Consider the following 23,953-nt stretch of genomic DNA (forward strand, 5'->3'; position numbering starts at 1 on the left):
TTTGTTTTGTTTTGATTTTTCCTTTTCACTTGCAGAAATACTACAGAGTATATACTTAGTTCTAAAGTATACTTATGATCTATCTTTCAATATCTTACTGAAATATTCATATCGTACTTGATGTTTTTTCTACTGAATTTAATAACAGAATGCTTATAACTTTCAAAGTACACAGAACTGTGCCTATTATACATTATTTATGTGTGAAATCATGAAAGAATGGTTAGGGAAGGTTTTTTAACTGTTTTTGCATATTTTCAAGTAAGCATATTAATTAACTTGATTATTTCCATAGAGAATAATTATACACATCTCTGAAGCTCCTGTCAGTGAAAATATTAGAAACAGGGAATGTATAAACAGATTATACTAACAAAATATCTTAGGGCAATTTAAGCAATTATTGTACATATTGCTGCTGAAGAACTGCCTCCTTCCAGAGTTCTACACCTGCTACTTTAAACTCACTGTTGGCTTTGAATTTCCTGGAAAATATTATCACATACAAGAAGAAGCAAGAATTTAATCTGCTGTGCAGGATTTAAATAATTTTCCCAGGAAAATCATTAACTTTAAAAATTTATCAGAAATATTAGTTACTAGGATATCTCTGTAAATTAACAGAATGGATTTTGTAAACTTTCTATCTCAACTCAAGTAATATTCAAGATCTATTTTAGACATATTTTTTTTTTATCTAGCTCCCAAACACATAAATTGAGGTATTTAGGTGCAGCTATTCATATTTAAGTCTTATCACATACTGTTATGATCTCTAAATAAGACAATTGATGAAGCATAAATTGTAATTCAGATTATGAATCAAAGGTTTTTAATTGATTTGCTTATATTTAGGTTTCTAGTATCATTTAAGATGCCTTATGCTGTCCTAGATCTCTGAATGAGACTGACCGATATGATACGAATTGCACAGGTGATACCTGCCCTTTTGATTTGGCTGATGAGAACATCATCCTTCAACACAAAAGGTACGAACAGTCTGTCAATGTTCAAACAACCAGGTGACACTATAGCATTGCTTGACCTCAACTGATGTTTCAGGGTAAATTGAATCTTCCCTTGACTATGTTGACCTAACTCTGTCTACATATGTGTATGTCCAGGTGAATTAATCTGGAGCTGGATTCGAAATGGAGACTCCTCTAAGCAAGAAGAATGTTTAGCAATGTTCCAGCATAATATAAGTTGATAAACAGAGATACCATTCTCAGTTAGATATCTACCACTGCAACTAGTTAATTGAGAATCCTAGGAAGATACTTAATCACTTCAAGTGTGATTCATGTTATTTTAAGCTAGACATCTAAAAGACCTAATAAGAATCACTTAGTGTCCTAATCATCTGCTTATTTTTTGGCATTAGTTGCAAGTGTAAGCTAAGGAGATCTCTTAAGATGTATCTTGTGTAACTTCTGGACATCTATTTCACATCTTATTCTTGATTGCAAATGTATTCCTACACTTGTTTGTCCATCCGTGAATTTAGTACAGGTCACATGGTAAGTTCGACTTAGCAGCAAACAGTACTCAGCAGCTATGCTTTATTTTATGAATCATAGAATCATAAAATCAGCCAGGTTGGAAGAGACCTCCAAGATCATCCAGGCCAAACTAGCACCCAGCCCTGTGCAGTCAACTAGACCATGACACGAAGTGCCTCATTCAAGCTTTTCTTGAACACCTCCAGGGACGGCGACTCCACCACCTTCCTGGGCAGCCCATTCCAATGGCAAATCACTCAGTCACTGTGTTACAGTAACAATTGAAAACAAACAAAGAAAAAGTTTAGTTTTCAAAGAGAAATGACTTAAGTATGTAAAAATATATAGGTTTATGTATTTATACCTTTGCATCTGTATACAAATATGTATATGCATATATACTCATACAGGCATGCATACTTATATAGTAGGAAATTGCATATATGCAAAACATTTATCTGAAAATACTTTTTATGTCTAGTAAATAAAGAGGTATTAGTGCTGGATGAGTGGATGCAGTGTGCATGTGGGACTGTTCAGGTTAAATCATAGCCTCAGGCATGCATATGAATAGCTAGCAAAAAGGGATATTAAACTTAAGGAACAATTTGTGATTTCAGTTTTTGAAATGGGTTTTTTTTTCAATTTATTTTTATGATTCAGTTCTCATTTTTAAAAGAAATATCAGCTATATAATTTAATTCCTTCATTTCCAGCATTGTTGTATGATACTGTAAATAAAATCTCTCAATATCTGAAATTATTTTTTTGTATATAATTATTCAATTTCTCCTCTTCATTTGAGGAGGAGAAGAGCTGGCTCAGGGGTGACCTCATTGCTGTCTACAACTACCTGAAGGAAGGTTGTAGCCAGGTGGTGGTTGGTCTCTTCTCCCAGGCAACCACCAACAGAACAGTGGGACACAGTCTCAAGTTGTGCTGGGGGAGGTCTAGGCTGGATGTTAGGAGAAAGTTGTTGGCAGAGAGAGTGATTGGCATTGGAATGGGCTGCCCAGGGGGGTGGTGGAATCACTGTCCCTGGAGATATTCAAGAAAAGACTGACTGGGGCACTTAGTGCCATGGTCTAGTTGACTGGATAGGTTGGCCTGGATGATCTTGGAGGCCTCTTCCAACCTGGTTGATTCTATGATTCTGTGATTCTATGGCTGCATCCATTTCAAAGGTATATGTGCCTTACTAGAAACTGAGCTGGTCCCTCAGATTCTGTTCCACAGGTACTAGCTTAAATGGTCAGTAGGCATTACACGCTAACAAGTATTATTTACCACTCTTAAGTTATTCATTTACAGACTTAGAACTCCACATGTGATGACACTGATAGAAAGCTATCCTTCTTCTACAGTTCATAGTATTCATTTTCACATGGAAAAAGTGGTCATCTTGCAGTTCAAAAGAGAACATTTAAAACCAAAATAATATTTATCACTTAGCAGTGAATGCTGCTACAAAAGACCTCTGTAACATCCAGCCTCTCCTTAGCTACACACTGGGGCAATGCCCAATGACTCCAGTCCTCCTTTCTGGGGATGTAAAAGGTTTCTCCATAGAAAGCTGGAAACTTGGTGAGGCAACTAGTAGATAATTTTAAAAAATGTTCGATTTAGGACAAAAAAGACATATTAAAAAAAAAAAAAAGAGTGAAAAGACTAAGATAAAGGCACGGATGTGAAGGAGCTGTTCCACTGCAGGGACTGTACTTTGATGAAAGCATATCAAACTCTTTGATTTGGTGTAACTGTTACATGATACACTTGTGGCTCCCCCAGAAATGTTGAACAGGGATCTCTTGATGGTATTCCTGATGTTACATTTTTCAGACTGGAGGCTTTTCTTTGGGAATAGACAAAAACTCAAGGTAGCCATGTGTAAAGAAAAAAATAAAATAGAGAAAATAATATAGGCTGATGTTAGGAGGAAGTTCTTGCCAGAGAGAGTGATTTGCCATTGGAATGGGCTGCCCAGGGAGGTGGTGGAGTCACTGTCCCTGGAGGTGTTCAAGAAAAGACTAGATGAGGCACTTAGTGCCATGGTCTAATTAAGTGGATAGGGCTGGGTGGTAGGTTGGACTGGATGATCTTGGAGGTCTCTTCCAACCTGATTGATTCTATGATTCTATGAATTTCTCTCATACTCTTTTTCACTAAATGCCAGCATATCTTACATTCTGAACCATAGCATGAATATCAAAATAGCAAATCATATAATGAAGCAGCCTATTTGAGAAAGGGATAAACATGGACAAAAGATGATTCTAGTAAGGATAATTTAAACAGAGTGTTTTTGAAGACTAGGAGGCTTTAGGTTGCATCAGCAGAATTTGTGAATTGAAAAAGTTTTCAATTACTCTCTTGTACTCCCTAGATTATTGTACATACGAAAAATATGAAATAAAATAAAAGTTTCTATTTTAGTAATATTGGTGAGCTACTTTTTCTTATTTTGTTAAGTACCAGCATTAAATATTAACACTAACTGGTTATTAGCCCATTCTACATATCTTGGTGATTTTAGTCTCCTTTCATTCCCACATCAGCAGTGCCAGCGAATTTTGAAGGAATGAAGATGAACCATTTCTATCACTGTCTTTATCAGAAAATACTTTGAGTTTTTATTGAGTTGGTTTGATCATAGACAACCAGCTTTGAAGCTAACTCATCTCTCTCTGTAAATTCTCCGAAATTCATTTGCTGTTTGCTTTAAAGCTAGAATATTTGTAGTAGAGTAAAGGAGTGATATGACATATTAACTGTATGAAATATGGAATAAATTAGACTGTGTTTTCATTTAAAACTGAAGTGGAAAGAGACAGTGACTAAAAATGTCACTAGTACATGAGAAGGAAGTGGATATTTCTCTGTTTAATGTCACCACATGATATCTGTTTTAGTACCTCCAGTTCACAGCGTTATAAAGATGGAAATTGGTTTGTCCAGCACCCTTTGTGGTAGAAAACTCCTTCCATTGCTGGCCATAAAAGCAATAGAAGATGGAGGCATCATTCAGTCACAAGCCACATGCAGCACAAGACCCATGGACAAAGTATTATGGATCTAGAACCCAAATTTAAAATTGAATTCTGTCACTTAATCTCACTTGCAGTTCTTTCTGGATGACCCACAAGAAGATATCTAATCTTTCTGTGTATCAGCTGGTGTGGAGTACTGCACTGTTGCAAGATCTTTGTAAAGCATCCATTTGCTTCTGTCTGCTATCTCATCTATCCTACCTACCCAGTGTATTTAAATTTCTGAGACTTAACCTATATTTGCCTTTATGGTAGTATGGTGGATGATAAAGAATAATCTTGGTGAAAGCTCTAGAAAGTGCTGTAAAACTCACACAAGGTAATGAAACAGCCCTTACGAGTGTAATGAAGAGAAAATAGTATAGTAGATAAATGATTGCTCACTTTTGTCCAGCTCTTTCTTTAGCCATTTTTCCATGCATCTAAAATTTGTATGAATTTTGGCATTCTTCAGCATAAATAATTTGTCTGTTTTTCCCCTAAAAGTGTAATTTATTCCTACCAGAGTAGGTCACAGATTCTCTTTACTTTTCTTCCTAATAAAAGTATTTACTTATGAATAATTCATATATCACACTGTGATCCAAGTTAAAAAGAAAGTCTGTAAGCTCACACTCAAAAGCATACAAAGGATGTGTTAAGCAATGAAAGACAAAAAAGAGCAGCATAGGTCCTATATAGCCTGAAGGAATTAAGCTCTTACTTACTCCTGCCACCTCCCATGAAATTTTTAAATATTAGTCCTTTCAAGATGAAGTTTAAAACCAAAAATCAGTATGTGAATCTATAACACTGAATTAAACCAAAATGCATGGTCCTACAGGCATAAATCCAATATACTAAGGTTAAAAAACAAAACAAGGGGTTCCAGTTAATCTCTTACTATTAGATAGTGATGATTTCTGCCCAAAGAGTCACAGCTAACTTATCTCTCAAAAAAGGAGGATGCATTAATTGCAAAGTGAATGGTATATGATGCTTTACCATTCACTCGAAATCCTCTGTCCTGAATTTTACCTCTGTGTTAGATTAATGCACCTTGAGCTAAAATGACTGAAATTAATTGAGATACAATAATACATAGTTTTAGCATCTCACCTTATAATAAATATATTTCCATATAATTTAATTAAGAAAAATCATATGGGTTGTACCTTAGAAATTACATCAGTATTTATACAACCCCTTCATTAGGACAAGTTGCTGCATTAAGGTTATGTACAGCTGTCACTAAATCAATAGGTGACCACATAGCTGTGATGTAGAAGCAGTAATTGACACACACTTGTAGCATCACTCTTGCTATGTTTCCATTGACTAAATGGGGTGACTATAGTAATTTTCCATTGACTATCCTGGGGTGACTACAGTAATTTTGCATTTCTGAAGCAGAGCCTACAGAACTGTAGCAGTCATTAGGAGAATGCAACCTCTTTTTTTGCAGGCAGAATGAATAATAAAACATGCAAACCTGTGTTTCCTACATTTGCCTGTCTGTCAGGGCATGAATGGAGAGAGAAATACTTAAGGGTGTAAATTCTTTATGAACTATGAATAAACCTACATTGAATGATATGAACCCATTACAGCATACATCTGTTTGGAAGAAATCTCAAAGATCATCCAGTCTAATCCTCAATCCACCACTAAAGGATCAACTTTAAAACATGTTCCTCAGTGCCAGGTCCACAAGGTTCTCGAACACATCCAGAAATGGTGGCTCCACCACTGCCCTGGGCAGACCACTCCAATGTTTGATAACTCTTTCAGTGAAGAAGTATTTCCTACTAATTAGCCTGAACCTGTCTCTTCTCCATCAGGAGTGAGAAACTACTGTTTGACTTTAGGTTCCTTGTAACCTCAATGGTAAGAATGTATCTTCCTATCTCCAAGGTTCTTCCATTTCATAGGAAAATTTTATAAAAACTACCGAGAGCTACTTCAATAAGATGCATCAGCTGGCAAACTTCCAACACCAACTACTAAATATTCTTGAAGACTTCACAATGGATTGTCAATGAGAGATAAAGGCAGAAATAAATGATAGAGTGTATATTTGTGATACCTGTGTGAGCCAGCAAAGGCAGGACACAGGAATAAACACAAAACTGTGGCTAAAATACAAAGAACTCATTTATTCTCATTACCTCATGAACTGGGGGATCTATGTACCACAATTTGCGCAGAGGGACACAAGCACATTGTCCTGGAGTCCTGTATTCCCCCAAAAATTCCTCTCCCTCTGTGGTTTGAATGGGGGACGAAAAGGCCCAAAAAGACCTGTTTCCCCCCCCTGCCCTGCAGGCATGAAGGGAGAGAGCAAGGGGCCCTTCCAGTGCAAGGGGTGCCCTGTGCAGTGCCCGCCTCAGAATCGAGCTGTGATTGGTTCTGGTCTTCGCACCTAGGCAGTGGTAACTCTGCTCTTTGTCTAGGAAGGGTATAAGTATTGGGGGACTTCCTGCTCCTGGGGTTCCTGCCTTAGAGTTCACCCCTGCCTGGTAGATCGTGCCTGCCTGAGACTTCTTCCCCCCACCTGGATAGATTCTACAGAAGGAGCCCCTGGCGCTCTGCTCCGAAGGAGCTTCCCACCATTAGTGTCCTTTATGCAGCCTCAATAGGCCTTTAACGACCCTTGGGTGGCTTCTGAAAGAGAACCCGAGAGGACAAGCAGCTGGACTGCCCTTCTTCCAGCCAGCCTGGCTCACTTATGAGTAACTGGCTCCGCTTTATTGTTAAGTGGAAACGCTATAATTTAATAGCTAAAGCCTTTTCCAACTTCTGACTTCCAAAATAGTCAAATGACCTATGGCATCCTTGTAGATCTTCTCAAACCAGCTGAATCTGGTAATTAAAACTAAATAAATGTCTGTATATAGTTTTGGGGGCAGGTTTTCAGGAAAATAAAATAACTCTATTTTTATATAAATTCTTGACTCGGCCACATTAATTCCCTGCCTCCACAACACACAGACACAGGTGGGTACTGTAGGTAGAGAGTGAAAAAAGGCTCTTGAACCTTGTTCTTTCACCTGTTTATCAGAGATTTTTGCAGATATAGTTATCCACTCTGTTTTCATTTTTCCTGCACCAGGACAAGAATCTCAAGCATGTTCAATAAAGGTGCCTCTGAGTCTATCACAGACTTATGTTACCTGACCATAAACGCTCTGCTTATCAGACACACAAAGATAGAGAGCTATTAGAATGATATATGTGGGTTTTGACACCCTAGCTGCAAGGCTCTCAAGTGTGTTCACAGTCCTCCACACCAATCTTGCATTATTTTTCTACAATGATATTTTAATTGATCTTTTCAACACTTTTGACTTTCAAAGAACAGAATGCTGCAAAAATACTACTGAATTTTTATGAAGACTACTGATGCCATCTATCAGAGCCTATACAGTAATTTGTGTATTTACTTGTAGATGATTCAGCCTAGTGAAGCGGAGGCTCTGGGGACACCTAGTAGTGACCTTCCTGTACCTGAAGGGGGCCAAGAAGAAGGACGATCACAAAGGCCTGGAGTGATAGGATGAGGGGGAATGACTTCAAGCTAGAGAAGACTAGATTTAGATTGGATGTTAGGAATAAGTTCTTTACCATGAGGGTGGTGAAGCACTGCAACAGGTTGTCCAGGGAGGTGATTGAGGCCCCATGCCTGGAGATATTCAAAGTGAGGCTTGACAGGGCTCTGGGCAACCTGGTCTAGTTGAGGATGCCTCTGCTTACTGCAGAAGGAGCTGAACTAGATGGCTTTTAGAAGTCTTTTCACCCCAAGCCATTCTGTGATGGTACTTCTGGGGTGAATTCCCATTTTTCTTATGAGTATATGATCCCGTAACAGTTGTTGTAACTGTGAGACAGTTCATATGAGTTATTACAACATAGTTGCCATTGTAAACAGTTGTAGTTATTCAAGAGCTAAGACAAAAATAAAATGAAATATGATGCTGATTTTTTTTCTGAAGTACAAAGGAGGCAGTCTTGCAAATTTGTTTGTTAGGGTGTCACAGAGGTTGAAAAGCTCAATAATACATTTCTGCCATAAAGTGTCGATGTCATCATTAGTTTACAGTCCTTACCTGTGAAACTGAAATACCTTAACAACAAATAGAAATGCAGAGGAAAAAAACATATTTTCATAGGACCATGATTTGAATATATACCTTGGTTTAATAAAGCAGTTGTCATGCGTAAATGAAGATACGAGCAGTTTCACAATGATATCTGCTTTTGTCTGTCCTATTTACTTCACAGTAATGAGAATATCTTTCTGAATAAAAAAATCTACATTGTAGTTCCACTTTGGTTCAGTTTCTTGGTTTATATCAGCATTGTTGTCTGAAGTTACAGATGGTCATATTAATTCAGGTTTTGCTGTGTGCTTCCTGTCTGTGCTCACAGTCATAGTCCTCTCCTGTAAGAAGATGCACAGTTGCTCTCTCTGTTTTCAATCTTCAGAAAGATATCGTCTCCTCAGTATGAATATAACATTATGTTTGTGGAATAAATGCATAAAATAAAAGTGTCTGGCAGCAAATGAACAAAGTGTCTTTACTACAGACAAGTTACAGGGTAGCATAAACAAATCAGGCTCTTCTGAATCTCACTGTAGTTTCTGCTAGACTTGATGAAAATTCTTTATCGCCAGCAAAGAGCAGCATTCTGAACATATCATCTTAGATCAGCGTTTTAGAACAAAGCCATTGCATATCCTTCTACAGAACAGATACATAGACATTTCATTATACATCTAATGGTAGGTGACATTAAACCGTATCTCTACCCCACTTATGAAACCAGATAAGTCAGGATAGTTACATCTCACTCCAATTTCTTTGCTTTGCTTATAAATACACAAGATTTTGTATTCTGTCTCCTGACAATGCAAAAATGTTTAGTAGCTAATGTTGTATGCCTCCGTTCAACTCCACTAATGATAAATGCCACATTTTACACGTTGCAACAGAAAACAGCCTAATTAACCCTAATTTGTTTATCCTCATAGGTCTTTGATACAGCTGCAAAATCAATCCATGGAATTACTTATTAGTTTCTGATATTAGAAAAAAAGGACTAAGTCTAAATAGCAGGTTACTACAGCATGCTAAGTAAGAATACAAAGATAGGTGGATATTTGGCTTTAAAAAGACATTTATTGGACTTCTGTCATACTTTGAGAGGCTATCTGTGGGGAAGTCCCCACAGCAAATTTAAAAAGCAGCAGCAGGCACCAGTGTGAGCCATTTCCAGCAGCAGCTATAGGCTTTGCACCTGTACACAGCCAGCAGTGTGCATGGGGGGGCAAGGTGGGGGGTGGGGGATGGAGGAAGAGAGAGAGAGAAGAAGTGAAGGGAATCAAAAGAATTATAGTTTCTGCCTGGCAGAGGAAGATCATGCTTCTCATCCCAACCAAAATAGCAGTGGGAAGCCAGGCAGAATTCCCACAGAAGGAAGCGACCCAGGTCAAGTCAGAGATGGGAATCCATACAGAACTCTTTCAGTAGAAAACAATGGGAAAAGTTCCACAATACAGGAATGTAGCTGTACAGTCTTCAGGCTGCAGGGAATGTCTGAGCATGCTGGGAATATTAGAGGATAGTTCGATGAACACTTGCATGTGGTGTGAGCAGATTAATGATCTGCTTTGCATAGTGACAGAGCTTAAGGAACAGGTAAATAGAGTAGGAAACACCTAGGGAAATGAAGGGGAAAAAGATCAGCAGTTACACCAACCCATCAATTAGAGAAGCTCAACAGGAGACAGAGACACTTCAAACTTCCTATCAACAGGTAAAAAGATTAGATGATGGGAATTGGAAATGGGTGTCTTCTCACAGAGGTAATAAAATTTCCTCCCATACCCCACCATCATTCCAGGTGCCCCTTCAGAACATGTATAAGGCCATGGATCCAGAAGGGCAGGAAAAGAAGACTGAGGAAAACAATCCATCTGCAGAGTCTCCCAATCACACTTTGCCTATCGGGAAGATCACAACCTCTGGTACTAAAAAGAAAAGGAGGATAGTAGTAGTAGTAGATGACACCCTTCTAAGGGGAACAGAGGGAAAGAAGGGGAGAAGGACTTGGGAGTCCTGGTGAATGGAAGGATGGCCATGAGCCAGCAGTGTGCTCTTGTGGCCAGGAAGACCAATGCCATTCTAGGGTGTATTAGAAGGGGTGTGGTTAGTAGGTCGAGGGAGGTTCTCCTTCCCCTCTATTCTGCCCTGATGAGGCCTCATCTGGAGTATTGTGTCCAGTTCTGGGACCCCCAGATCAAGAAGGACAGGGAGCTGCTTGAGAGAGTCCAGTGCAGAGCCACAAAAATTATTAAGGAAGTTGAACATCTTCCTTATGAGGAGACAGTGAGGGAGCTGGGGCTTTTTAGCTTGGAAAGGAGGAGAGTAAGGGGTGATCTCATTCATCTTTTTAAATATGTAAGGAGTAAGTGCCAGGAGGATGGAGTCAGACTCTTCTTGGTGATGCCCAGTGGCAGGACAGGGGGCAATGGGTGGAAGTTGAGGCATAGGAGGTTTCATGTGAACCTGAGGAAGAATTTTTTATCCTGTGAGGGTGACAGTGCCCAGGAACAGCTGCCCAGGGAGGTTGTGGAGTCTCCCTCTCTGGAGATATTAAAGAACTATCAGTGTGATCTGCTCTAGGTGATCCTACTCTGGCAGGGGAGTCGGATCAGATGATTGTTTGAGGTCCCTTCCAGCCCCTGAAATTCTATGTTCTATGATTCTATGACACATTATCAGCTGTTTTCCACTTCATTTTTATGCCATCATGAATTAAATATGATAATAGCATTTTATGAAATTGAAAGATGAAGTCCTGACCTAGTACAACATCCTTATTTGCCCGAATTTACTATTTAATTCCCTACTCTCTGAGGACTCATGGACATATTTAACTTCCTTCACTGCAATAATCTTTAATACAACATAAAGGTAAACATAAATAAATCTCATTTGAGAACCTGAAAAAAAAACCATTAAACAGACACCTGCTATATATTACAAGCACTCTTCTGTATTTCCTTGGTTTTCAAATAGAATCTATTGATCATAACTGAATTTACAAACCTTCAAGCTAACTATAATAGCTGGGGAAAATTTGCTTCACTGAGTTTTAAATCAGACTGTTTACACTTTTGTGTCTCATTTGCCCTATCATCCAATGATATATCACACAATTGTCACATTTATCTCAGTAGAAGGAAGAACACCCTTTCAGATTTCAGATCTTTCAAGTTCAGTTGAGAAAGACCATAAATTATGGACAAGTAGGTCCCTGGTGACTTTTAAAAACAGAAAAGAACTTTTTTCAGCCCTTAGCATAAAAGTAAATGGTACATTGGAAAAAGTAAACTTTTTTGTCTTTTCTGAGATTATTACACTTTCTTCAGGCTTTCTCTATGGGAGTCATTTGTATGTTGTCCAGACAAACTGGGCCTTGGTAGTACTTGTCAGAATTCAGAAACTTTAAAGTGCTGTCTAAGCCAAAGCTGCTATTTCGACCAGTGATTTAATATCTCTAATGTAGCTTCATGTAGGATCTCTCAGCCTCTGTGTTCAGTCATTGACATTTACTTCAGCCTAAACAACCACTGTGTTAGATTTCACCTGGAACCCGATTGCAGAACTGTTACATCTTCTTTGCACTGTCATCTTTAAGTGTTATCTTACGTACCACTAGGTTGACTGAGATTTAAAAATCTTTGTCCAGTCTTTTATCTGTGAATCTCATTTCTCAATTTTAGAATCAGAATTTCCAGGAGTTAGCTGAAAGACAGACCCATATTTCACTTGCGCTTTAAATCTCCTGTAACCCATAGCTTACTTGAATGTCTTTGTATGTTTGGGGCTGCACAGAGCTCCTGCTGAGATTCTGATATGAGTGCAAAGAAAAGTCAGCTCCTGAAAGAAATTAACAGCCCTCTTATTGCTAATTAAAAGCTCTTTGCTTTCTCTCCACATGGCTAGCGCAGCTGCTTCACATACTCTCAATGTTTCAAAAACACATAAATTCAAAGACAATATTGTGAACAGCACCTGGCACTTGATGCACCTGCCATGATGAGACTATATTTCATTCTGTCAGTAAATTAAAATTCTCCAGGGCTGGAAAGGATGCTTCTTCTTTCTTTTTTTTTTTTTTTCTCATTAAACCTCTTACATTATCCCCAGTGGTAAAGAGACAGTAGTTTTGCTTCCATTTTTGATACTAAATATATCATATTGTTGTTTGCTTCAGTGGTGCAGACACCTGCCTCCTGCTGTAAATGTTGTATTCTGCTTTTGAAAGATTTCCCCAGGGCTCCACATTCAAGTATTGGCTTGTAACTATGGCTTAATATCATGTCAAAATCTCTTAAGGAAGATACAGCTTGTCAAGTCATCTCAGGGCTGAACTTTCATCTAGTGAAATTCTAAAAACGTCCTTTGAGTGTTTGAAGCATAAGAAGACAAATAAAAGGCTAGCAAGTCATTTGTAAAGATAATAGCTAACAGCATGCATTTTGCCTTTCCCTCCCCCTCTTTCCATTAAACGTCGACAAAGAGAGAAGAGCAGACTGTAGGTCAGCGATCTTTGTTATTTATATTCAGGTCAAATAAAGTTCCAAACTTTGGTGTTTTGGGTATGGCAGCAAAGAGGAAGCAAAGAAAAAGGAAACTTCAATCAAATTGTGACAGATTCAAGCAATGACAGATTGATCTCAAAACTTATTTTCAGGGAAGAGAAAAAAAAAAAAGGGGGGGGGTGGGAATCACAGGCAGGAAGTGTTTCAATACAAAGACTTAATGGACAACAAAAGAATTTAGCTGTACCTTTGTGACAGTTGGCACTGCTGTCCTTGCCGCACTACAGGAGTACGTTTTGGAAGTAAATCCATAATGACTGCATTAGAAGTAGAACTACAATAATAATTATTATACTAGTTTCTATTACATGGTAGGAGAGATATTCCCAGCAACTTTTGTTAGAGTGGTATGGGAGAAAGGTGAAAGTATTCAGAAATAGTATATGTCTAGTTTTTGTAGGTTCCGTGGTTTGTTTTGTTTGGAGTTTTTTTGGTTGGTTGGTTGGCTGGTTGGGTTTTTGGTTTTGTTTTTCCGTTTGTTTTCTTGATTGTGTGTATGGGTTTTGGTTTGTTTCTTTTTTTTTGGTTAGTTGGTTGGTTTTGTTTGTTTTTTCAGGTTGAGGAAAGGATCCTTTAAAGCAATATTAAGCCTATGTACTGATTTCTAAATCCTTCACAAAATGGCACTAATATTCTCAAACAAAGAGGAAAAAAAAACAACACAACAAAATCTTGGACTGAAATCTAATAGAAACAAATTAAAAAGGACAAGGCACTGAATTTTAGCATTGTTTTTCACTCTTGATAGTAACTCTTCAACAAAATAAGGGGAAAAAAGACACTGCTCAATAGTAGTACAAGCATGTCAAGATGTCACTGTTTCTTTCCTTTCCCCAGTTAATAATTTTCAATCCTCAGCTACAGTCCCCACAGTAGAACTAAATGTGTAAATATACAGTCTGGAAGGAGTGTGGACATCTTTTGCACAAATGACAACTGTGAGAGCTTAACGTGATGTCACAGCAAGTCTATTTAAGGAAGTGGCCATAGGGAACCCATAGTTCCCACCAATAAAAGAAAAAATGCATAAAATCAAGGAGTGCTGGTGAAGGACCCTACAGACCAGATGCACCTGCTTAACTTGATGCTGTACAATACGAGTACTGTGCAAGAGCAGTGTGGCCAGCAGGGCAAGGGAGGTGATTCTCCCCCTTTACTCTGCTCTCATCAGACCCCACCTGGAGTACTGTGTACAGTTCTGGATCCCCCAACAAAAGAGGGACATGGAACTGTTGGAGCGAATTGAGAGGAGGACCACAAAGATGATCAGAGGGCTGGAGCACCTCCGCTATGAGAACAGGCTATGAGAGTTTGAGCTCCTCAGTCTGGCCTTCCAGTATCTGAAGGGGGCCTATAGGAAGGGTGTGAAGGGACTATTTACAAGGTCTTGTAATGACAGGACGAGGGGTAATGGGTATAAACAGCAAGAGGGGAGATTTAGACTAGATGTTAGGAGAAAGTTCTTTCCAGTGAGAGTGGTGAGACACTGGAACAGGTTGCCCAGGGAGGTTGTGGCTGCTTCCTCCCTGGAGGTGTTTAAGGCCAGGTTGGATGATGCCTTGAGCAACCTGCTCTAGTGGGAGGTGTCCCTGCCTACAGCGGGGGGTTGGAGTTGGATGATCTTTGAGGTCCCTTCCAACCTAGACCATTCTATGATTCCGTGGTATGCTAATGAACCATAGAATAAAACAAAAAAAAATCTTATCAGTGAACCAAATAGAGCCACTCACAAAAGAAAGAGGAATCAACAAATAGGTAGCAAGCCCTCTTGGTAGGGTTACCCTATGGACATGCCTCCTGTTGGCTGTGCTAATGAGGTACCTTTCTAGAGGTGATTTACCCTGGGCACCTAGGAAGTGGACCACAATTGAACAGGGAATTAAGCTTCCGAGGGAGTTTGCTGTGAAGGAAGTACTTCATGGAGATCATGGTACACAGAATCCTGATGAAATTCCTATTGGAAGAGGCCTTTCAAATAAGCTTATTAAACTTGCTCCTCCATCTCATGCTAATATCTTGCCAAACAGATTTGTGGGAAAGAACAATGGTGGTAGGCTTCCTACTGTTGGCAAATTTACTGGCCAGAAGACAGTCTGTCCCACACTTCTGTATTGTCTGCCATAAAAACTATGGCTACAGAGATGGCATAAAAGAACTGAAGTAGGATACTAAAACCTCCATATCAACCTCCATATCCAAGCTGGTGAAGGAGAAAGGCACCAATTCTTCACCTTCTGAATGGATAAATGTCTCTGCTATCAGGCATTCACTTACCAGAACGTCCTTTCTGCCTAGAAGGCAAATTCCATCTAGACGCCAGCAACCACATGAGTCTCTGGATAATCCTGTGTGACCAATTTGGTGAGAACATGATTAAATGGGATGGTCAACCTACTTCAGTTCTTTTGAAAAGAATGCAGAGTAGCAGAACCAGAGGTAACAATGCCAGAAAGATAGCTGTCACTACCTCAGTTTCCTTGAACAACTGCAAATTTTCATGCCACAACTCCCAGTTTCCAAACTCAGAAGACCTATTTTTATCAGTCTTAATTATAAATAAGATAGAGTGTTTGAATGATCTCTCTCAGCCACATCAAAACTCATTATCCATTTTATCATCTTTTGCTACACCTCTAAAATCTGTATGTCAGCAATATGAGTGATGCTGAGATCGTAGAATCAGAGAATCAACCAGGTTGGAAGACACTTCCAAGATAATCCACTCCAACCTAGCAGCCAGCCCTAGCCAATCAACTAGACCATGGCACTGAGTGCCTCAGCCAGGCTTTTCTTCAACACCTCCAGGGACAGTGACTCCACGATCTCCCTGGGCAGACCATTCCAATGCCAATCACTCTCTCTGGGAAGAACTTCCTCCTAACATCCAGCCTAGACCTCCCCTGGCACAGCTTGAGACTTGTTCTGTTGCTGGTTGCCTGGGAGAAGAGACCAACCCCCACCTGGCTACAGCTTCCCTTTGGGTAGTTGTAGATAGTAACGTGGTCCCCCCTGAGCATCCTCTTCTCTAGGCTAAACACCTCCAGCTCCCTCAGCCTCTCCTCACAGGGCTGTGTTCCAGGCCTCTCACCAGCTTCATCACCCTTCTCTGGACACATTCCAGTATCTCAACATCTCTCCTGAATTGAGGAAACCAGAACTGGTGTGGCCTGACCAGTGTTGAGTACAGGGAAAGAATAACCACTGACTAGAAATTATATATATTAAACAATGGAATGTCTCAAATTGAATTAATTAAGAACTGAATGAGGCAAATATCACTTGACAATGTAAGCTCACCAAAATATTCCTGTTTACTTTAATATTTAGAGTTAATATAGGTAATATTGTTCATGTAGTACATCTACCTTTTTGATAAGTTATTTAACTTGACAACAAAAATAAATTTAGTTAATACATTTGAATGAAAAGGCTTCATATAATATAAATTGATTAAAGAGCAGGCATCAGACAAGTCTCAGAAGGTCATTCCAAATAGGATATAATTATTAAAAACATTTAAAACTTCTGTTGATCTCATGTAAATAGTTCCTGCCTTACTCTACATCATTAGTTATCTGCTACAAAAAAATCAGCAATCATCAGTAACAAAGCTAGCAGGAAGTTGAAAGTCACTTGTATGAATTTCATAGTAAACTGGGAAGAAACAACAATAGTCATTTTACAGGGATAAAATGTAAATTATGAGGAGTCAAGACATGTTTTCTATCTGAGGTCTCTGTTTATGTGGAATTAAAGAGTTTGAGATGGCAGGGTTGATCACAGCAGTAACCATTCAAACATAAACTTCTGCTGTTGTCCAGTGCTCAAAAGAACAAACATAAACCTTGATATATGAAGAGAGGAGTGTAGTATAGTACATTCTTAGATACCGAGTTGGTGTCCACCATTCGAGATAAGGGATCTCAAGATAACTTCAGTCTGCAAAAAGTAATTAGACATAAGGTAATTACAATAATTGAATCATTGTCAGAAACAGAAACAGAAGGACCATAGGTTCATCTGTCTGACAGATGAAGATTTGATACACTCCAAGTTCTGAAAGGTAAAGCTAAATCAAATAAAATTTGGCATAATGTAATATTTTTTTATAAGAATTAACATATTTCACCAGTGGAAAAAAATAAATAAAAATGTGGCAGACCAAACAGCAAAGACATAAATGGCAGTAAAACTACACAAAATCCTGATGCAAAAAAAAAAGAGAATGCCTTTCTGACCAGAAACAAATCAAAAGAATACTGTGGTTTCCATAATGGAAGCATAATTAAAACATCAAAATAACCTGTTCAGGGAATTAATACTTTTAACTCTACACACATCATGTCATGGATTGAGTTGATTCTGCTGCTGTTATTCATACCATGCTGCAGTCATGCCAGCTGCTAAAGTGAAATTACTAACTGGACCAAAGTATTATGGGGCTTGAGTTTGGATTGCAACATGGGAGGCAACATAAGGCACTTCCTGTTCTGGTTGCTGCTTCTGGGTTCCAAGTTCATGGGTGTTGTCTTTTTCACTGGGGTGGTGGTGGGACAAGGAAAGATGGAGCAATAGTTGTCTGGCTTGTGCTTTTGGCTTGCTTGCTTTTGCTTTCTGCTGGTTTGTGCCATGCTTTTTCTGCAAATAGGCTAAGGTAATTATGCCTTTTGCCCTGTTTAGCTGATTTTGATCAGTAAACTCTATTATTATCTCACTTGGTTTTGATCTCAATCTCAAGTTTTCGAACGTTACTTTTCCCTCACTTCTGCATTGGGAAAACAGCCAAGTTAACCCACTGGTTCATTTTGACCCATTTTGTTCTGATTCAAATCAACACAATTGGAAAGAAAAACCACCTGAGAAGTCTCTAGTGATGTTGAGATTGTTCATATATGGCAATCAGAGCACAACATTTTAGCGTGACTTAAAACCTAGCAAGTGCAGTCCAGATATCTATCAAGAAAGAATTTATCTTTGTTTTTTTTTTTTAAGAACTGATAACTCTAAGTTACTTCTGAAATTCTTGCTCTAATAAAAAGTTATCTGAAGAAAAGCACTAGCTTGAATGTTGCAACAAAACAGAGTAATTAGTATATTTGCATTGAATTTCATAAATTATTTCTCATTCATTTCTTTTGATCCACCTGGGGGTTTTTTTGGGTTTTTTTTTGTTTTTTTTGTTTGTTTTTTGTTGGGTTTTTTTTTGCCTTGTTTGTTTTGGTTTTGATTGGGGTGGGTGTTTTTGGTTTGTTTGTTTGTTTTTTTTTTGACAGCCTAAAAACTTTTTTTGGTTCAGTAACAAAAATAATTTAAACATTGTTAACTTAATAGACTCCTATTCTCTCTAGATGTTGGGTGTCATGGAGGCAGGGAATTAATATGACTGAGTCAGGAATTCTAGCAATAGAATTATTTTATTTTCCTGAAACCCCACTCCCAGAACTATATACAAAAATTAGTTTAGTTTATTGACAGATTCAGTTCGATGGGGAATACCTTCCAAAAGGGTACTATAGTTAAATTTAGATATTTAAGAAGTCAAGAAATGGAAAAGACTAAGCTATCAACACAGCTTTACCCCACTATCAATCAGGCTGATCAGAAGGGAATTGTGTGTTTTATTCACAGAGGTGAGGTAGGCATTCAGCAATGGTCCCTTGCTGGATTCCTCGTCAGGAGGCAGCCTTCTTGTGCTGCAGGCAATATCCAATAATAGAGATCCATGCCACAGAAATCTGAGGTGAGTGGCAAAGCTGCCAAACTCAGAAATAGCTCAAGCACTTCTTCCTGAGTGGGACAGTCATGGAATGACGCTGCCTTCACAGCAGCAGGGTAGAGCCAAAACTGCTAGGGTCCCCTAGTCTGGGAGGCAGCCAGGAAGTTGATTACTGATACGGCCTGAGAGAGGGTGGTCCAAATGCCACCATCTCTCTCTCTCAAAAGACCGCAGGGTTTGCTAGCCTGACAGTTTGCACAGAATGGTGCAAAAGTGGGGAGAACCATCTGAAAGGAGGGACAGGATAAAACCAAGATCCATACAAAAGGTAGGAGCCATCCAAAAAGCAGGGATTGTCCAGTCACAACAATAACTTGTCCTTTGCACTGGCATGGGACTCTCAAGATGGGAACCCTCAAGGTGGGAACCCCAAAGGCAGGAACCCTTGCTCTGTTTAACCCTTTTCTAGACAAAACGTCCATTTACCATTTATACTGGGCATAAAAACACAGCCAACCAGCAGCCCAATTCCAGCATGGACTTCCACACAGGATATCCCATGCACAGAAAGGCACCTTTTGCCACACCCCTTCAAGCCCACAGGGTGGTGGGGGAACCAATTTTCGTGCCTTTCTTCTCCAAGTCAAACCCATGGAGTGAGAGGGAGAAGAGAGGAATTTGGGGTAACCCTGGAAAATGGGAACATTATATTTTTTTTCTTCTTTTCCTTGTAAGAAGTTTAGTTTTCTTTAAAATTCAGTGCTATGCAGAAGCTCTGTGTCTTGTCCCTAACAATGACCCAATGCTATTTCATGCTTGAATTATTATTTCATACATTGTTATTGCATAAATGCCTTTGAAAAACTAATTTCCTTCATTGCCACAGTAACACAAAGAAAAACACTTGCATATAGTAGCTGAAGGGTTGACGAGATTTTTTCTAATTATGGTTTCCAGGGCCATATCTAAGGTTTACTAAAAGGAATAGAAGGTTTAAAAACAATTTTAATGTGTTTTGGGAAAGACCATGAGAAATCATTGGTCAGTCATAAATTCTTCAGGAAAAATATGTTTAAAATCTTAACATAAAACAAAGCTGAGCCATACAAATGCTATGAACTAAAATGAATCATGGTCATCAGAATTCATTTGCAGGTATCAAAAACCACTTTATTCCTTTAGACATAGAGGATAAAGTGCTTACAGACTGTTCTGTTGTAACATAGTTTAGATAGTGCACTGAAAATCAAGCACCCAGTTCATTAAATACTAAGTGACTCTGAGGGAATAAGAAAGATAAATAATCTTGTATCTGATTATGTTAGTATAGGTAACTATTCAGGGTTTATGACTACTTCAGTGGTCAAGTATGGTCTTACTAGAATGATGGGGTTTGGACAGAATTAAGAAGGCTGAAGTGAAGTGAAGAAGAAAAGGGTAATGCTAAGGTCATTCTGATAAGGAGTACAACTGCAGGGAAGTGGCCTTGGGAAGGCTAGCAGAGAAGATGTGAAAGTTAGCTGCTATCTGTAGCTGAGCTGTGCAAGGGGACCTTGAAGGGAGCAGGCTGGTCAGCCCTGGGAATAGCTGAATGTTTCTGTTACAGAACCTATCAAAAGAACACACATCTGTATCGAATCCACTATATAAGTACCACTCTTAGCTTCAATAAATGGATTGATTTTCTGTGTATCATATTGGTATAAGCTCGTGTCTTTCTGGTCCCCCGCACAGACTTTGTGGAACCCAGCACTAGAAGCTAAGCAATGGCTATATATTTGAGACCTTCTCAGGACTGGATGTTTATTCATGTGGGATTCCAAATGTTATATCATATTTGATATATATGTGCATTTACTTCTGTGATGTTTGAAAAGGAGGATCACAAAGATGATTAGAAGGCTGGAGAACTTACCCTGAGAGGAACTCCTGAAGGAGTCAGGTCTCTTCTCACTAGAAAAGAAAAGATTCAGGGGGGAATGTCATTACAATATTCTCTCATTTAAGGGGTCGTTATGAGGAGAAAGAAGGCTCTTTCTCTTCATGAGAAGCCACATGGAAGAGAAAAGAGTGCAAGTTACATTGGGAGAGGTTTCATTCTGATATAAGAAAGATTTTTCTTTACAGCGAGAACAATCAAACACTTGAACCAGAAGTTACAGTACAGTTCACATAGCTGGAGGGTTTCAGGATGCAGTTATACAGGGTGCTAGGTAATGTCATCTAAGCTCCAAGAATGGACAACCCACAATTTCTCTGGGCAACCTTTACCAGTGTTAGACCACATTGTTGGTTGGGTTTTTTTTTCTCTTCCTAATAGTGATTCAGAATTTGCCAGTTTCCAGCTTCTGGCCATCAACTTTGTTATGCATTTACAGAGTCTGATTCCATCTTTGCATGCTCCAATCAGATGCATACAAAACGTTACTTCTCACCGTTCAAAGTTGAGCAAGCTGTCTTTTCTCCCTTTCTCCTCATATCTTATTTGCTGCAATCTCCTTTCAGTGTCTTTCTTGCACTGGAGAGCCCAAAATAGACCACAGCAGTCTAGATGTGGCCTTACAAGTGCCAAAATAAAATGAACCATTTTCTTGGGCCTCTTTGCTGTATTCGTTCAAATACAGTTCTTTGCTTCAAGGCTACTCTAATGACATATATTCAACTCATTGTCCACTAGACCCTCTTCCTGCAACACTGCATTTTTCCCTGGGAGCTTCCAAAATGGTCAGGTAGATCCTAACCTCAGAGTGTAGAGTAATAAAAAAAACAAATCTGTCACTTGCTACAGTTTGGAGAATTCTTAATGCAGACAATTTTCCAGAGGTTGTGAGAAAAAATGTTATTTCTTTTTTTCCACACTGAAGTTTGGGTCTTATATACCTCCTGGCCATGTTTAAGAAAATTCATATAGGGTTAGTAACACATGACAGGAAACCTGAAATGCCTGCAGTTTTTACTGTTGAGTAAAAGACAGACAGGTTTTCAGATTGTCTCTCAGGCAGGCCTTAGTTGATCAAACTGAAGCTGGAAATATTCAGCTCAATATAAAAAATTCCCATTTTCATTCTGCTTGATATTGTTAAGTGTCAACATGTGACTTAGATGGTTTCTCACACAGAAGTCTAAAGTAATTTGAAATGGCTTATCTGGCCAAAAAAATCCTGCATGGATTAAGACATACAGTACAGGACTTACAAGTGACCCAGGCCATGTGAGTGTCTTGGGATACCATAAAGTGTGTAGAGATGACATTACACAGTTATATTTAGACAACCTAGCTGAAAAATTTATTGAAACTATTGACCAGAAGAGCTGAGGTGCTTGACTTACTCAGTAGTACCAATACTCTTAAGTTTTATTATTTTGACTTGAGACTCACTGTTGATAATCAAATGTAAATCTTCAGCAAAATTATAAACAACTGAAGAGTAATCCTTGAAGAGAACAGGGGTAAACATACCTTAACAAATTATTACTAACTCTTTCTACATGACTTGGTTTCAAAGGAAAGGTTTCATTAGTGGCTCAAGTAAAGCTTTAGTATAAATTATCTTCGTATATTTCCTATAGTCAGAGCTATATTACTTATATTTATCTCTTTCAACTGTTCTAGTAGTAATGAGAATAAAGTTTGAATTCTGTATTTGTGACCAGTCGCCACTTAGAATCATAAAATCAGCCAGGTTGGAAGACACCTCCAAGATCATCCAGTCCAACCTAGCACCCAGCCCTGGCCAATCAACTAGACCATGGCATTAAGTGCCTCAGCCAGGCTTTTCTTGAACACCTCCAGGGTCAACAACTCCACCACCTCTTTGGGCAGCCCATTCCAATGCCAGATCATTCTCTCTGTAAAGAACTCTTCCAAACATCCAGCCTAGACCTCCACTGGCACAACTTGAGACTGTATCCCTCTGTTCTGTTGCTGGTTACCTGGGAGAAGAGACTGACAACCACCTGGCTACAGCCTCCCTTCAGGTAGTTGTAGACAGCAACGAGTTCACTCCTGAGCCTCCTCTTCTCCAGACCAAACAACCCCAGCTCCCTCAGCCTCTTTTCACAGGGCTGTGTTCCAGGCATTAACAAAGACCAAGCCCTATAAATTTTCCCATCCTTAAGAAATCACTGCATATGAAGAGAGAAATTCACCCCTTTTCAGGTACTTATATCTGTCTTTGATACTATTGCATTTACATAAACTGAGGAAATTATTGTAGAAGAGCTTATTTTTAGGGACCTTATTTGGAGGACACCTTTACTCCCAAATAGACAAAACTGATTTGAGTGAAACTATACATGAGATGAAGGACTTCTGCAAGAGCTTTTAGCTCTGGACATTGATGGGTCTACAATAGTATTTCATATAACATCTATATATTACTGAGGGGAAAAAAAAACCTGTGGAATTCTAAAAATCCCATACATTTTTCTAAGCTAATGGGGCAAACCCTGAAGTTGACAGAAAGTGTGGTAAACCATACCTCAAGCCATAAACTTTATGGAGAAGATTGCTACAAACCAATCACTCAGGAAATATTATAAAACATCTTTTGGTCTTCTTTCTTTATTCCTTTGCTTGCATGTTTTCATTTTTACTTTGGTTTTAGCTGAACAGAGACAGAGATTGTAAACAGGATTAATAAGAGGAAGAATCTTTTCTTTTCCTAGTATTGTAAGAGTTGTCAAAAAGCCCTTGCTCATAAAAACCTCTAGCAAATGGAGATGCTCTGGAAACACTTAAGGAGACAATAAGTTCCCTGTTATAGAATTTTATTCACAGAAAAAGATATAGGAATTATTCAAAAAAGCTCCTAAGGTTTAGAACAAGTTGTTTACAAGCCATTCATGACCATGAAATAGCAAATGTGAATCTAGCTGTTCTCAAATATCATTTATGCTACAGTAAGTTAAAGGTCTAGTTTGAATGATGGTTGACTGAATAGACAAACAGTTAAGTCCAACTGTCAAGGTAAAAAATGTGGAACGCCATGGCTCCAACATAGCTAAGCAGAAATCACTTCAGTTGAAAGAGGAGGTA

The sequence above is a fragment of the Pogoniulus pusillus genome, chromosome 3, assembly GCF_015220805.1.
Source record: "Pogoniulus pusillus isolate bPogPus1 chromosome 3, bPogPus1.pri, whole genome shotgun sequence".
NCBI classification, from domain to species: Eukaryota; Metazoa; Chordata; class Aves; order Piciformes; family Lybiidae; genus Pogoniulus; species Pogoniulus pusillus.